At 45.5% G+C, this 10,000-nt stretch overlaps 30 non-coding genes across 30 annotated transcripts in view; all 30 read left to right on the plus strand.

Moving 5' to 3' along the window:
• Positions 1 to 71, plus strand: part of LOC118958368 — a 119-nt gene extending 48 nt beyond the window's left edge. Inside the window, exon 1 of the ribosomal RNA XR_005047358.1 lies at positions 1 to 71. This exon is cut by the window's left edge and continues 48 nt beyond it. This is a non-coding gene — a ribosomal RNA (5S ribosomal RNA).
• A 178-nt stretch (positions 72 to 249) lies between these two features.
• LOC118958379 lies at positions 250 to 368 on the plus strand. Its single transcript, XR_005047369.1, has one exon. It is a non-coding gene; the product is annotated as a 5S ribosomal RNA (ribosomal RNA).
• A 177-nt stretch (positions 369 to 545) lies between these two features.
• LOC118958390 lies at positions 546 to 664 on the plus strand. Its single transcript, XR_005047380.1, has one exon. It is a non-coding gene; the product is annotated as a 5S ribosomal RNA (ribosomal RNA).
• A 260-nt stretch (positions 665 to 924) lies between these two features.
• Positions 925 to 1,043, plus strand: LOC118958401. The gene has a single exon (XR_005047391.1). It is a non-coding gene; the product is annotated as a 5S ribosomal RNA (ribosomal RNA).
• Positions 1,044 to 1,220: 177 nt separating this feature from the next.
• On the plus strand, positions 1,221 to 1,339 carry LOC118958412. Its single transcript, XR_005047402.1, has one exon. It is a non-coding gene; the product is annotated as a 5S ribosomal RNA (ribosomal RNA).
• A 177-nt stretch (positions 1,340 to 1,516) lies between these two features.
• On the plus strand, positions 1,517 to 1,635 carry LOC118958423. Its single transcript, XR_005047413.1, has one exon. It is a non-coding gene; the product is annotated as a 5S ribosomal RNA (ribosomal RNA).
• Positions 1,636 to 1,812: 177 nt separating this feature from the next.
• Positions 1,813 to 1,929, plus strand: LOC118958533. The gene has a single exon (XR_005047523.1). It is a non-coding gene; the product is annotated as a 5S ribosomal RNA (ribosomal RNA).
• A 259-nt stretch (positions 1,930 to 2,188) lies between these two features.
• On the plus strand, positions 2,189 to 2,307 carry LOC118958434. The gene has a single exon (XR_005047424.1). It is a non-coding gene; the product is annotated as a 5S ribosomal RNA (ribosomal RNA).
• A 257-nt stretch (positions 2,308 to 2,564) lies between these two features.
• Positions 2,565 to 2,683, plus strand: LOC118958445. Its single transcript, XR_005047435.1, has one exon. It is a non-coding gene; the product is annotated as a 5S ribosomal RNA (ribosomal RNA).
• A 260-nt stretch (positions 2,684 to 2,943) lies between these two features.
• On the plus strand, positions 2,944 to 3,062 carry LOC118958457. Its single transcript, XR_005047447.1, has one exon. It is a non-coding gene; the product is annotated as a 5S ribosomal RNA (ribosomal RNA).
• A 178-nt stretch (positions 3,063 to 3,240) lies between these two features.
• LOC118958468 lies at positions 3,241 to 3,359 on the plus strand. Its single transcript, XR_005047458.1, has one exon. It is a non-coding gene; the product is annotated as a 5S ribosomal RNA (ribosomal RNA).
• Positions 3,360 to 3,536: 177 nt separating this feature from the next.
• On the plus strand, positions 3,537 to 3,655 carry LOC118958479. Its single transcript, XR_005047469.1, has one exon. It is a non-coding gene; the product is annotated as a 5S ribosomal RNA (ribosomal RNA).
• A 177-nt stretch (positions 3,656 to 3,832) lies between these two features.
• LOC118958490 lies at positions 3,833 to 3,951 on the plus strand. Its single transcript, XR_005047480.1, has one exon. It is a non-coding gene; the product is annotated as a 5S ribosomal RNA (ribosomal RNA).
• A 258-nt stretch (positions 3,952 to 4,209) lies between these two features.
• LOC118958501 lies at positions 4,210 to 4,328 on the plus strand. Its single transcript, XR_005047491.1, has one exon. It is a non-coding gene; the product is annotated as a 5S ribosomal RNA (ribosomal RNA).
• Positions 4,329 to 4,587: 259 nt separating this feature from the next.
• Positions 4,588 to 4,706, plus strand: LOC118958512. Its single transcript, XR_005047502.1, has one exon. It is a non-coding gene; the product is annotated as a 5S ribosomal RNA (ribosomal RNA).
• A 177-nt stretch (positions 4,707 to 4,883) lies between these two features.
• LOC118958523 lies at positions 4,884 to 5,002 on the plus strand. Its single transcript, XR_005047513.1, has one exon. It is a non-coding gene; the product is annotated as a 5S ribosomal RNA (ribosomal RNA).
• A 177-nt stretch (positions 5,003 to 5,179) lies between these two features.
• On the plus strand, positions 5,180 to 5,298 carry LOC118958534. Its single transcript, XR_005047524.1, has one exon. It is a non-coding gene; the product is annotated as a 5S ribosomal RNA (ribosomal RNA).
• Positions 5,299 to 5,475: 177 nt separating this feature from the next.
• On the plus strand, positions 5,476 to 5,594 carry LOC118958545. Its single transcript, XR_005047528.1, has one exon. It is a non-coding gene; the product is annotated as a 5S ribosomal RNA (ribosomal RNA).
• A 260-nt stretch (positions 5,595 to 5,854) lies between these two features.
• LOC118958556 lies at positions 5,855 to 5,973 on the plus strand. The gene has a single exon (XR_005047529.1). It is a non-coding gene; the product is annotated as a 5S ribosomal RNA (ribosomal RNA).
• Positions 5,974 to 6,150: 177 nt separating this feature from the next.
• Positions 6,151 to 6,269, plus strand: LOC118958561. The gene has a single exon (XR_005047531.1). It is a non-coding gene; the product is annotated as a 5S ribosomal RNA (ribosomal RNA).
• Positions 6,270 to 6,446: 177 nt separating this feature from the next.
• On the plus strand, positions 6,447 to 6,565 carry LOC118958562. Its single transcript, XR_005047532.1, has one exon. It is a non-coding gene; the product is annotated as a 5S ribosomal RNA (ribosomal RNA).
• Positions 6,566 to 6,742: 177 nt separating this feature from the next.
• Positions 6,743 to 6,861, plus strand: LOC118958563. Its single transcript, XR_005047533.1, has one exon. It is a non-coding gene; the product is annotated as a 5S ribosomal RNA (ribosomal RNA).
• Positions 6,862 to 7,038: 177 nt separating this feature from the next.
• LOC118958564 lies at positions 7,039 to 7,157 on the plus strand. Its single transcript, XR_005047534.1, has one exon. It is a non-coding gene; the product is annotated as a 5S ribosomal RNA (ribosomal RNA).
• A 177-nt stretch (positions 7,158 to 7,334) lies between these two features.
• LOC118958565 lies at positions 7,335 to 7,453 on the plus strand. Its single transcript, XR_005047535.1, has one exon. It is a non-coding gene; the product is annotated as a 5S ribosomal RNA (ribosomal RNA).
• A 260-nt stretch (positions 7,454 to 7,713) lies between these two features.
• LOC118958566 lies at positions 7,714 to 7,832 on the plus strand. Its single transcript, XR_005047536.1, has one exon. It is a non-coding gene; the product is annotated as a 5S ribosomal RNA (ribosomal RNA).
• Positions 7,833 to 8,256: 424 nt separating this feature from the next.
• On the plus strand, positions 8,257 to 8,375 carry LOC118958567. Its single transcript, XR_005047537.1, has one exon. It is a non-coding gene; the product is annotated as a 5S ribosomal RNA (ribosomal RNA).
• A 177-nt stretch (positions 8,376 to 8,552) lies between these two features.
• On the plus strand, positions 8,553 to 8,671 carry LOC118958568. The gene has a single exon (XR_005047538.1). It is a non-coding gene; the product is annotated as a 5S ribosomal RNA (ribosomal RNA).
• Positions 8,672 to 9,178: 507 nt separating this feature from the next.
• LOC118958569 lies at positions 9,179 to 9,297 on the plus strand. Its single transcript, XR_005047539.1, has one exon. It is a non-coding gene; the product is annotated as a 5S ribosomal RNA (ribosomal RNA).
• A 260-nt stretch (positions 9,298 to 9,557) lies between these two features.
• LOC118958570 lies at positions 9,558 to 9,676 on the plus strand. The gene has a single exon (XR_005047540.1). It is a non-coding gene; the product is annotated as a 5S ribosomal RNA (ribosomal RNA).
• A 260-nt stretch (positions 9,677 to 9,936) lies between these two features.
• LOC118958572 overlaps positions 9,937 to 10,000 on the plus strand; it is a 119-nt gene continuing 55 nt past the window's right edge. The window contains exon 1 of the ribosomal RNA XR_005047542.1: positions 9,937 to 10,000. This exon is cut by the window's right edge and continues 55 nt beyond it. This is a non-coding gene — a ribosomal RNA (5S ribosomal RNA).

Consider the following 10,000-nt stretch of genomic DNA (forward strand, 5'->3'; position numbering starts at 1 on the left):
AAGCTAAGCAGGGTCGGGCCTGGTTAGTACTTGGATGGGAGACCGCCTGGGAATACCAGGTGCTGTAAGCTTTTTGTCACTGCCTTGTGGAATTTCAACTCTTTGTCCGTTTTTTTCCCACAAGGCTGAAATATGTGCCCTCGCTTTGAAATAAGTAAGCAAGGTTAGTTTGTATTTCATCCAACAATCTGTGCTACAAATTATGGCTACAGTATATGCAATTTCATCCACTTTTTGAGATTGCCTTTCGCTTACGGCCACACCGGCCTGAGTACGCCTGATCTCGTCCGATCTCGGAAGCTAAGCAGGGTCGGGCCTGGTTAGTACTTGGATGGGAGACCGCCTGGGAATACCAGGTGCTGTAAGCTTTTTGTCACTGCCTTGTGGAATTTCAACTCTTTGTCCGTTTTTTCCCACAAGGCTGAAATATGTGCCCTCGCTTTGAAATAAGTAAGCAAGGTTAGTTTGTATTTCATCCAACAATCTGTGCTACAAATTATGGCTACAGTATATGCAATTTCATCCACTTTTTGAGATTGCCTTTCGCTTACGGCCACACCGGCCTGAGTACGCCTGATCTCGTCCGATCTCGGAAGCTAAGCAGGGTCGGGCCTGGTTAGTACTTGGATGGGAGACCGCCTGGGAATACCAGGTGCTGTAAGCTTTTTGTCACTGCCTTGTGGAATTTCAACTCTTTGTCCGTTTTTTCCCACAAGGCTGAAATATGTGCCCTCGCTTTGAAATAAGTAAGCAAGGTTAGTTTGTATTTCATCCAACAATCTGTGCTACAAATTATGGCTACAGTATATGCAATTTCTTCCACTTTTTGAGTGACACAAAGATGCTTATCTAAATGGTGGAAATGCAACAGCTGTTAATCAGGCTCACTTTGACTTTACATAGTGCACCAAGATAGTTTCTCTCGCTTACGGCCACACCGGCCTGAGTACGCCTGATCTCGTCCGATCTCGGAAGCTAAGCAGGGTCGGGCCTGGTTAGTACTTGGATGGGAGACCGCCTGGGAATACCAGGTGCTGTAAGCTTTTTGTCACTGCCTTGTGGAATTTCAACTCTTTGTCCGTTTTTTCCCACAAGGCTGAAATATGTGCCCTCGCTTTGAAATAAGTAAGCAAGGTTAGTTTGTATTTCATCCAACAATCTGTGCTACAAATTATGGCTACAGTATATGCAATTTCATCCACTTTTTGAGATTGCCTTTCGCTTACGGCCACACCGGCCTGAGTACGCCTGATCTCGTCCGATCTCGGAAGCTAAGCAGGGTCGGGCCTGGTTAGTACTTGGATGGGAGACCGCCTGGGAATACCAGGTGCTGTAAGCTTTTTGTCACTGCCTTGTGGAATTTCAACTCTTTGTCCGTTTTTTCCCACAAGGCTGAAATATGTGCCCTCGCTTTGAAATAAGTAAGCAAGGTTAGTTTGTATTTCATCCAACAATCTGTGCTACAAATTATGGCTACAGTATATGCAATTTCATCCACTTTTTGAGATTGCCTTTCGCTTACGGCCACACCGGCCTGAGTACGCCTGATCTCGTCCGATCTCGGAAGCTAAGCAGGGTCGGGCCTGGTTAGTACTTGGATGGGAGACCGCCTGGGAATACCAGGTGCTGTAAGCTTTTTGTCACTGCCTTGTGGAATTTCAACTCTTTGTCCGTTTTTTCCCACAAGGCTGAAATATGTGCCCTCGCTTTGAAATAAGTAAGCAAGGTTAGTTTGTATTTCATCCAACAATCTGTGCTACAAATTATGGCTACAGTATATGCAATTTCATCCACTTTTTGAGATTGCCTTTCGCTTACGGCCACACCGGCCTGAGTACGCCTGATCTCGTCCGATCTCGGAAGCTAAGCAGGGTCGGGCCTGGTTAGTACTTGGATGGGACCGCCTGGGAATACCAGGTGCTGTAAGCTTTTTGTCACTGCCTTGTGGAATTTCAACTCTTTGTCCGTTTTTTCCCACAAGGCTGAAATATGTGCCCTCGCTTTGAAATAAGTAAGCAAGGTTAGTTTGTATTTCATCCAACAATCTGTGCTACAAATTATGGCTACAGTATATGCAATTTCTTCCACTTTTTGAGTGACACAAAGATGCTTATCTAAATGGTGGAATGCAACAGCTGTTAATCAGGCTCACTTTGACTTTACATAGTGCACCAAGAGATAGTTTCTCGCTTACGGCCACACCGGCCTGAGTACGCCTGATCTCGTCCGATCTCGGAAGCTAAGCAGGGTCGGGCCTGGTTAGTACTTGGATGGGAGACCGCCTGGGAATACCAGGTGCTGTAAGCTTTTTGTCACTGCCTTGTGGAATTTCAACTCTTTGTCCGTTTTTTCCCACAAGGCTGAAATATGTGCCCTCGCTTTGAAATAAGTAAGCAAGGTTAGTTTGTATTTCATCCAACAATCTGTGCTACAAATTATGGCTACAGTATATGCAATTTCTTCCACTTTTTGAGTGACACAAAGATGCTTATCTAAATGGTGGAAATGCAACCTGTTAATCAGGCTCACTTTGACTTTACATAGTGCACAAGAGATAGTTTCTCGCTTACGGCCACACCGGCCTGAGTACGCCTGATCTCGTCCGATCTCGGAAGCTAAGCAGGGTCGGGCCTGGTTAGTACTTGGATGGGAGACCGCCTGGGAATACCAGGTGCTGTAAGCTTTTTGTCACTGCCTTGTGGAATTTCAACTCTTTGTCCGTTTTTTTCCCACAAGGCTGAAATATGTGCCCTCGCTTTGAAATAAGTAAGCAAGGTTAGTTTGTATTTCATCCAACAATCTGTGCTACAAATTATGGCTACAGTATATGCAATTTCTTCCACTTTTTGAGTGACACAAAGATGCTTATCTAAATGGTGGAATGCAACAGCTGTTAATCAGGCTCACTTTGACTTTACATAGTGCACCAAGAGATAGTTTCTCGCTTACGGCCACACCGGCCTGAGTACGCCTGATCTCGTCCGATCTCGGAAGCTAAGCAGGGTCGGGCCTGGTTAGTACTTGGATGGGAGACCGCCTGGGAATACCAGGTGCTGTAAGCTTTTTGTCACTGCCTTGTGGAATTTCAACTCTTTGTCCGTTTTTTTCCCACAAGGCTGAAATATGTGCCCTCGCTTTGAAATAAGTAAGCAAGGTTAGTTTGTATTTCATCCAACAATCTGTGCTACAAATTATGGCTACAGTATATGCAATTTCATCCACTTTTTGAGATTGCCTTTCGCTTACGGCCACACCGGCCTGAGTACGCCTGATCTCGTCCGATCTCGGAAGCTAAGCAGGGTCGGGCCTGGTTAGTACTTGGATGGGAGACCGCCTGGGAATACCAGGTGCTGTAAGCTTTTTGTCACTGCCTTGTGGAATTTCAACTCTTTGTCCGTTTTTTCCCACAAGGCTGAAATATGTGCCCTCGCTTTGAAATAAGTAAGCAAGGTTAGTTTGTATTTCATCCAACAATCTGTGCTACAAATTATGGCTACAGTATATGCAATTTCATCCACTTTTTGAGATTGCCTTTTGCTTACGGCCACACCGGCCTGAGTACGCCTGATCTCGTCCGATCTCGGAAGCTAAGCAGGGTCGGGCCTGGTTAGTACTTGGATGGGAGACCGCCTGGGAATACCAGGTGCTGTAAGCTTTTTGTCACTGCCTTGTGGAATTTCAACTCTTTGTCCGTTTTTTCCCACAAGGCTGAAATATGTGCCCTCGCTTTGAAATAAGTAAGCAAGGTTAGTTTGTATTTCATCCAACAATCTGTGCTACAAATTATGGCTACAGTATATGCAATTTCATCCACTTTTTGAGATTGCCTTTCGCTTACGGCCACACCGGCCTGAGTACGCCTGATCTCGTCCGATCTCGGAAGCTAAGCAGGGTCGGGCCTGGTTAGTACTTGGATGGGAGACCGCCTGGGAATACCAGGTGCTGTAAGCTTTTTGTCACTGCCTTGTGGAATTTCAACTCTTTGTCCGTTTTTTCCCACAAGGCTGAAATATGTGCCCTCGCTTTGAAATAAGTAAGCAAGGTTAGTTTGTATTTCATCCAACAATCTGTGCTACAAATTATGGCTACAGTATATGCAATTTCTTCCACTTTTTGAGTGACACAAAGATGCTTATCTAAATGGTGGAATGCAACAGCTGTTAATCAGCTCACTTTGACTTTACATAGTGCACCAAGAGATAGTTTCTCGCTTACGGCCACACCGGCCTGAGTACGCCTGATCTCGTCCGATCTCGGAAGCTAAGCAGGGTCGGGCCTGGTTAGTACTTGGATGGGAGACCGCCTGGGAATACCAGGTGCTGTAAGCTTTTTGTCACTGCCTTGTGGAATTTCAACTCTTTGTCCGTTTTTTCCCACAAGGCTGAAATATGTGCCCTCGCTTTGAAATAAGTAAGCAAGGTTAGTTTGTATTTCATCCAACAATCTGTGCTACAAATTATGGCTACAGTATATGCAATTTCTTCCACTTTTTGAGTGACACAAAGATGCTTATCTAAATGGTGAAATGCAACAGCTGTTAATCAGGCTCACTTTGACTTTACATGGTGCACCAAGAGATAGTTTCTCGCTTACGGCCACACCGGCCTGAGTACGCCTGATCTCGTCCGATCTCGGAAGCTAAGCAGGGTCGGGCCTGGTTAGTACTTGGATGGGAGACCGCCTGGGAATACCAGGTGCTGTAAGCTTTTTGTCACTGCCTTGTGGAATTTCAACTCTTTGTCCGTTTTTTCCCACAAGGCTGAAATATGTGCCCTCGCTTTGAAATAAGTAAGCAAGGTTAGTTTGTATTTCATCCAACAATCTGTGCTACAAATTATGGCTACAGTATATGCAATTTCATCCACTTTTTGAGATTGCCTTTCGCTTACGGCCACACCGGCCTGAGTACGCCTGATCTCGTCCGATCTCGGAAGCTAAGCAGGGTCGGGCCTGGTTAGTACTTGGATGGGAGACCGCCTGGGAATACCAGGTGCTGTAAGCTTTTTGTCACTGCCTTGTGGAATTTCAACTCTTTGTCCGTTTTTTCCCACAAGGCTGAAATATGTGCCCTCGCTTTGAAATAAGTAAGCAAGGTTAGTTTGTATTTCATCCAACAATCTGTGCTACAAATTATGGCTACAGTATATGCAATTTCATCCACTTTTTGAGATTGCCTTTCGCTTACGGCCACACCGGCCTGAGTACGCCTGATCTCGTCCGATCTCGGAAGCTAAGCAGGGTCGGGCCTGGTTAGTACTTGGATGGGAGACCGCCTGGGAATACCAGGTGCTGTAAGCTTTTTGTCACTGCCTTGTGGAATTTCAACTCTTTGTCCGTTTTTTCCCACAAGGCTGAAATATGTGCCCTCGCTTTGAAATAAGTAAGCAAGGTTAGTTTGTATTTCATCCAACAATCTGTGCTACAAATTATGGCTACAGTATATGCAATTTCATCCACTTTTTGAGATTGCCTTTCGCTTACGGCCACACCGGCCTGAGTACGCCTGATCTCGTCCGATCTCGGAAGCTAAGCAGGGTCGGGCCTGGTTAGTACTTGGATGGGAGACCGCCTGGGAATACCAGGTGCTGTAAGCTTTTTGTCACTGCCTTGTGGAATTTCAACTCTTTGTCCGTTTTTTCCCACAAGGCTGAAATATGTGCCCTCGCTTTGAAATAAGTAAGCAAGGTTAGTTTGTATTTCATCCAACAATCTGTGCTACAAATTATGGCTACAGTATATGCAATTTCTTCCACTTTTTGAGTGACACAAAGATGCTTATCTAAATGGTGGAAATGCAACAGCTGTTAATCAGGCTCACTTTGACTTTACATAGTGCACCAAGAGATAGTTTCTCGCTTACGGCCACACCGGCCTGAGTACGCCTGATCTCGTCCGATCTCGGAAGCTAAGCAGGGTCGGGCCTGGTTAGTACTTGGATGGGAGACCGCCTGGGAATACCAGGTGCTGTAAGCTTTTTGTCACTGCCTTGTGGAATTTCAACTCTTTGTCCGTTTTTTCCCACAAGGCTGAAATATGTGCCCTCGCTTTGAAATAAGTAAGCAAGGTTAGTTTGTATTTCATCCAACAATCTGTGCTACAAATTATGGCTACAGTATATGCAATTTCATCCACTTTTTGAGATTGCCTTTTGCTTACGGCCACACCGGCCTGAGTACGCCTGATCTCGTCCGATCTCGGAAGCTAAGCAGGGTCGGGCCTGGTTAGTACTTGGATGGGAGACCGCCTGGGAATACCAGGTGCTGTAAGCTTTTTGTCACTGCCTTGTGGAATTTCAACTCTTTGTCCGTTTTTTCCCACAAGGCTGAAATATGTGCCCTCGCTTTGAAATAAGTAAGCAAGGTTAGTTTGTATTTCATCCAACAATCTGTGCTACAAATTATGGCTACAGTATATGCAATTTCATCCACTTTTTGAGATTGCCTTTCGCTTACGGCCACACCGGCCTGAGTACGCCTGATCTCGTCCGATCTCGGAAGCTAAGCAGGGTCGGGCCTGGTTAGTACTTGGATGGGAGACCGCCTGGGAATACCAGGTGCTGTAAGCTTTTTGTCACTGCCTTGTGGAATTTCAACTCTTTGTCCGTTTTTTCCCACAAGGCTGAAATATGTGCCCTCGCTTTGAAATAAGTAAGCAAGGTTAGTTTGTATTTCATCCAACAATCTGTGCTACAAATTATGGCTACAGTATATGCAATTTCATCCACTTTTTGAGATTGCCTTTCGCTTACGGCCACACCGGCCTGAGTACGCCTGATCTCGTCCGATCTCGGAAGCTAAGCAGGGTCGGGCCTGGTTAGTACTTGGATGGGAGACCGCCTGGGAATACCAGGTGCTGTAAGCTTTTTGTCACTGCCTTGTGGAATTTCAACTCTTTGTCCGTTTTTTCCCACAAGGCTGAAATATGTGCCCTCGCTTTGAAATAAGTAAGCAAGGTTAGTTTGTATTTCATCCAACAATCTGTGCTACAAATTATGGCTACAGTATATGCAATTTCATCCACTTTTTGAGATTGCCTTTCGCTTACGGCCACACCGGCCTGAGTACGCCTGATCTCGTCCGATCTCGGAAGCTAAGCAGGGTCGGGCCTGGTTAGTACTTGGATGGGAGACCGCCTGGGAATACCAGGTGCTGTAAGCTTTTTGTCACTGCCTTGTGGAATTTCAACTCTTTGTCCGTTTTTTCCCACAAGGCTGAAATATGTGCCCTCGCTTTGAAATAAGTAAGCAAGGTTAGTTTGTATTTCATCCAACAATCTGTGCTACAAATTATGGCTACAGTATATGCAATTTCATCCACTTTTTGAGATTGCCTTTCGCTTACGGCCACACCGGCCTGAGTACGCCTGATCTCGTCCGATCTCGGAAGCTAAGCAGGGTCGGGCCTGGTTAGTACTTGGATGGGAGACCGCCTGGGAATACCAGGTGCTGTAAGCTTTTTGTCACTGCCTTGTGGAATTTCAACTCTTTGTCCGTTTTTTCCCACAAGGCTGAAATATGTGCCCTCGCTTTGAAATAAGTAAGCAAGGTTAGTTTGTATTTCATCCAACAATCTGTGCTACAAATTATGGCTACAGTATATGCAATTTCTTCCACTTTTTGAGTGACACAAAGATGCTTATCTAAATGGTGGAAATGCAACAGCTGTTAATCAGGCTCACTTTGACTTTACATAGTGCACCAAGAGATAGTTTCTCGCTTACGGCCACACCGGCCTGAGTACGCCTGATCTCGTCCGATCTCGGAAGCTAAGCAGGGTCGGGCCTGGTTAGTACTTGGATGGGAGACCGCCTGGGAATACCAGGTGCTGTAAGCTTTTTGTCACTGCCTTGTGGAATTTCAACTCTTTGTCCGTTTTTTCCCACAAGGCTGAAATATGTGCCCTCGCTTTGAAATAAGTAAGCAAGGTTAGTTTGTATTTCATCCAACAATCTGTGCTACAAATTATGGCTACAGTATATGCAATTTCTCGCTGATCTCGTCCGATCTCGGAAGCTAAGCAGGGTCGGGCCTGGTTAGTACTTGGATGGGAGACCGCCTGGGAATACCAGGTGCTGTAAGCTTTTTGTCACTGCCTTGTGGAATTTCAACTCTTTGTCCGTTTTTTCCCACAAGGCTGAAATATGTGCCCTCGCTTTGAAATAAGTAAGCAAGGTTAGTTTGTATTTCATCCAACAATCTGTGCTACAAATTATGGCTACAGTATATGCAATTTCATCCACTTTTTGAGATTGCCTTTCGCTTACGGCCACACCGGCCTGAGTACGCCTGATCTCGTCCGATCTCGGAAGCTAAGCAGGGTCGGGCCTGGTTAGTACTTGGATGGGAGACCGCCTGGGAATACCAGGTGCTGTAAGCTTTTTGTCACTGCCTTGTGGAATTTCAACTCTTTGTCCGTTTTTTCCCACAAGGCTGAAATATGTGCCCTCGCTTTGAAATAAGTAAGCAAGGTTAGTTTGTATTTCATCCAACAATCTGTGCTACAAATTATGGCTACAGTATATGCAATTTCATCCACTTTTTGAGATTGCCTTTCGCTTACGGCCACACCGGCCTGAGTACGCCTGATCTCGTCCGATCTCGGAAGCTAAGCAGGGTCGGGCCTGGTTAGTACTTGGATGGGAGACCGCCTGGGAATACCAGGTGCTGTAAGCTTTTTGTCACTGCCTTGTGGAATTTCAACTCTTTGTCCGTTTTTTCCCACAAGGCTGAAATATGTGCCCTCGCTTTGAAATAAGTAAGCAAGGTTAGTTTGTATTTCATCCAACAATCTGTGCTACAAATTATGGCTACAGTATATGCAATTTCTCGCTGATCTCGTCCGATCTCGGAAGCTAAGCAGGGTCGGGCCTGGTTAGTACTTGGATGGGAGACCGCCTGGGAATACCAGGTGCTGTAAGCTTTTTGTCACTGCCTTGTGGAATTTCAACTCTTTGTCCGTTTTTTCCCACAAGGCTGAAATATGTGCCCTCGCTTTGAAATAAGTAAGCAAGGTTAGTTTGTATTTCATCCAACAATCTGTGCTACAAATTATGGCTACAGTATATGCAATTTCTTCCACTTTTTGAGTGACACAAAGATGCTTATCTAAATGGTGGAAATGCAACAGCTGTTAATCAGGCTCACTTTGACTTTACATAGTGCACCAAGAGATAGTTTCTCGCTTACGGCCACACCGGCCTGAGTACGCCTGATCTCGTCCGATCTCGGAAGCTAAGCAGGGTCGGGCCTGGTTAGTACTTGGATGGGAGACCGCCTGGGAATACCAGGTGCTGTAAGCTTTTTGTCACTGCCTTGTGGAATTTCAACTCTTTGTCCGTTTTTTCCCACAAGGCTGAAATATGTGCCCTCGCTTTGAAATAAGTAAGCAAGGTTAGTTTGTATTTCATCCAACAATCTGTGCTACAAATTATGGCTACAGTATATGCAATTTCTTCCACTTTTTGAGTGACACAAAGATGCTTATCTAAATGGTGGAAATGCAACAGCTGTTAATCAGGCTCACTTTGACTTTACATAGTGCACCAAGAGATAGTTTCTCGCTTACGGCCACACCGGCCTGAGTACGCCTGATCTCGTCCGATCTCGGAAGCTAAGCAGGGTCGGGCCTGGTTAGTACTTGGATGGGAGACCGCCTGGGAATACCAGGTGCTGTAAGCTTTTTGTCACTGCCTTGTGGAATTTCAACTCTTTGTCCGTTTTTTCCCACAAGGCTGAAATATGTGCCCTCGCTTTGAAATAAGTAAGCAAGGTTAGTTTGTATTTCATCCAACAATCTGTGCTACAAATTATGGCTACAGTATATGCAATTTCTTCCACTTTTTGAGTGACACAAAGATGCTTATCTAAATGGTGGAAATGCAACAGCTGTTAATCAGGCTCACTTTGACTTTACATAGTGCACCAAGAGATAGTTTCTCGCTTACGGCCACACCGGCCTGAGTACGCCTGATCTCGTCCGATCTCGGAAGCTAAGCAGGGTCG

This window comes from Oncorhynchus mykiss, unplaced genomic scaffold, assembly GCF_013265735.2.
Source record: "Oncorhynchus mykiss isolate Arlee unplaced genomic scaffold, USDA_OmykA_1.1 un_scaffold_490, whole genome shotgun sequence".
In the NCBI taxonomy this organism is placed as follows: Eukaryota; Metazoa; Chordata; class Actinopteri; order Salmoniformes; family Salmonidae; genus Oncorhynchus; species Oncorhynchus mykiss.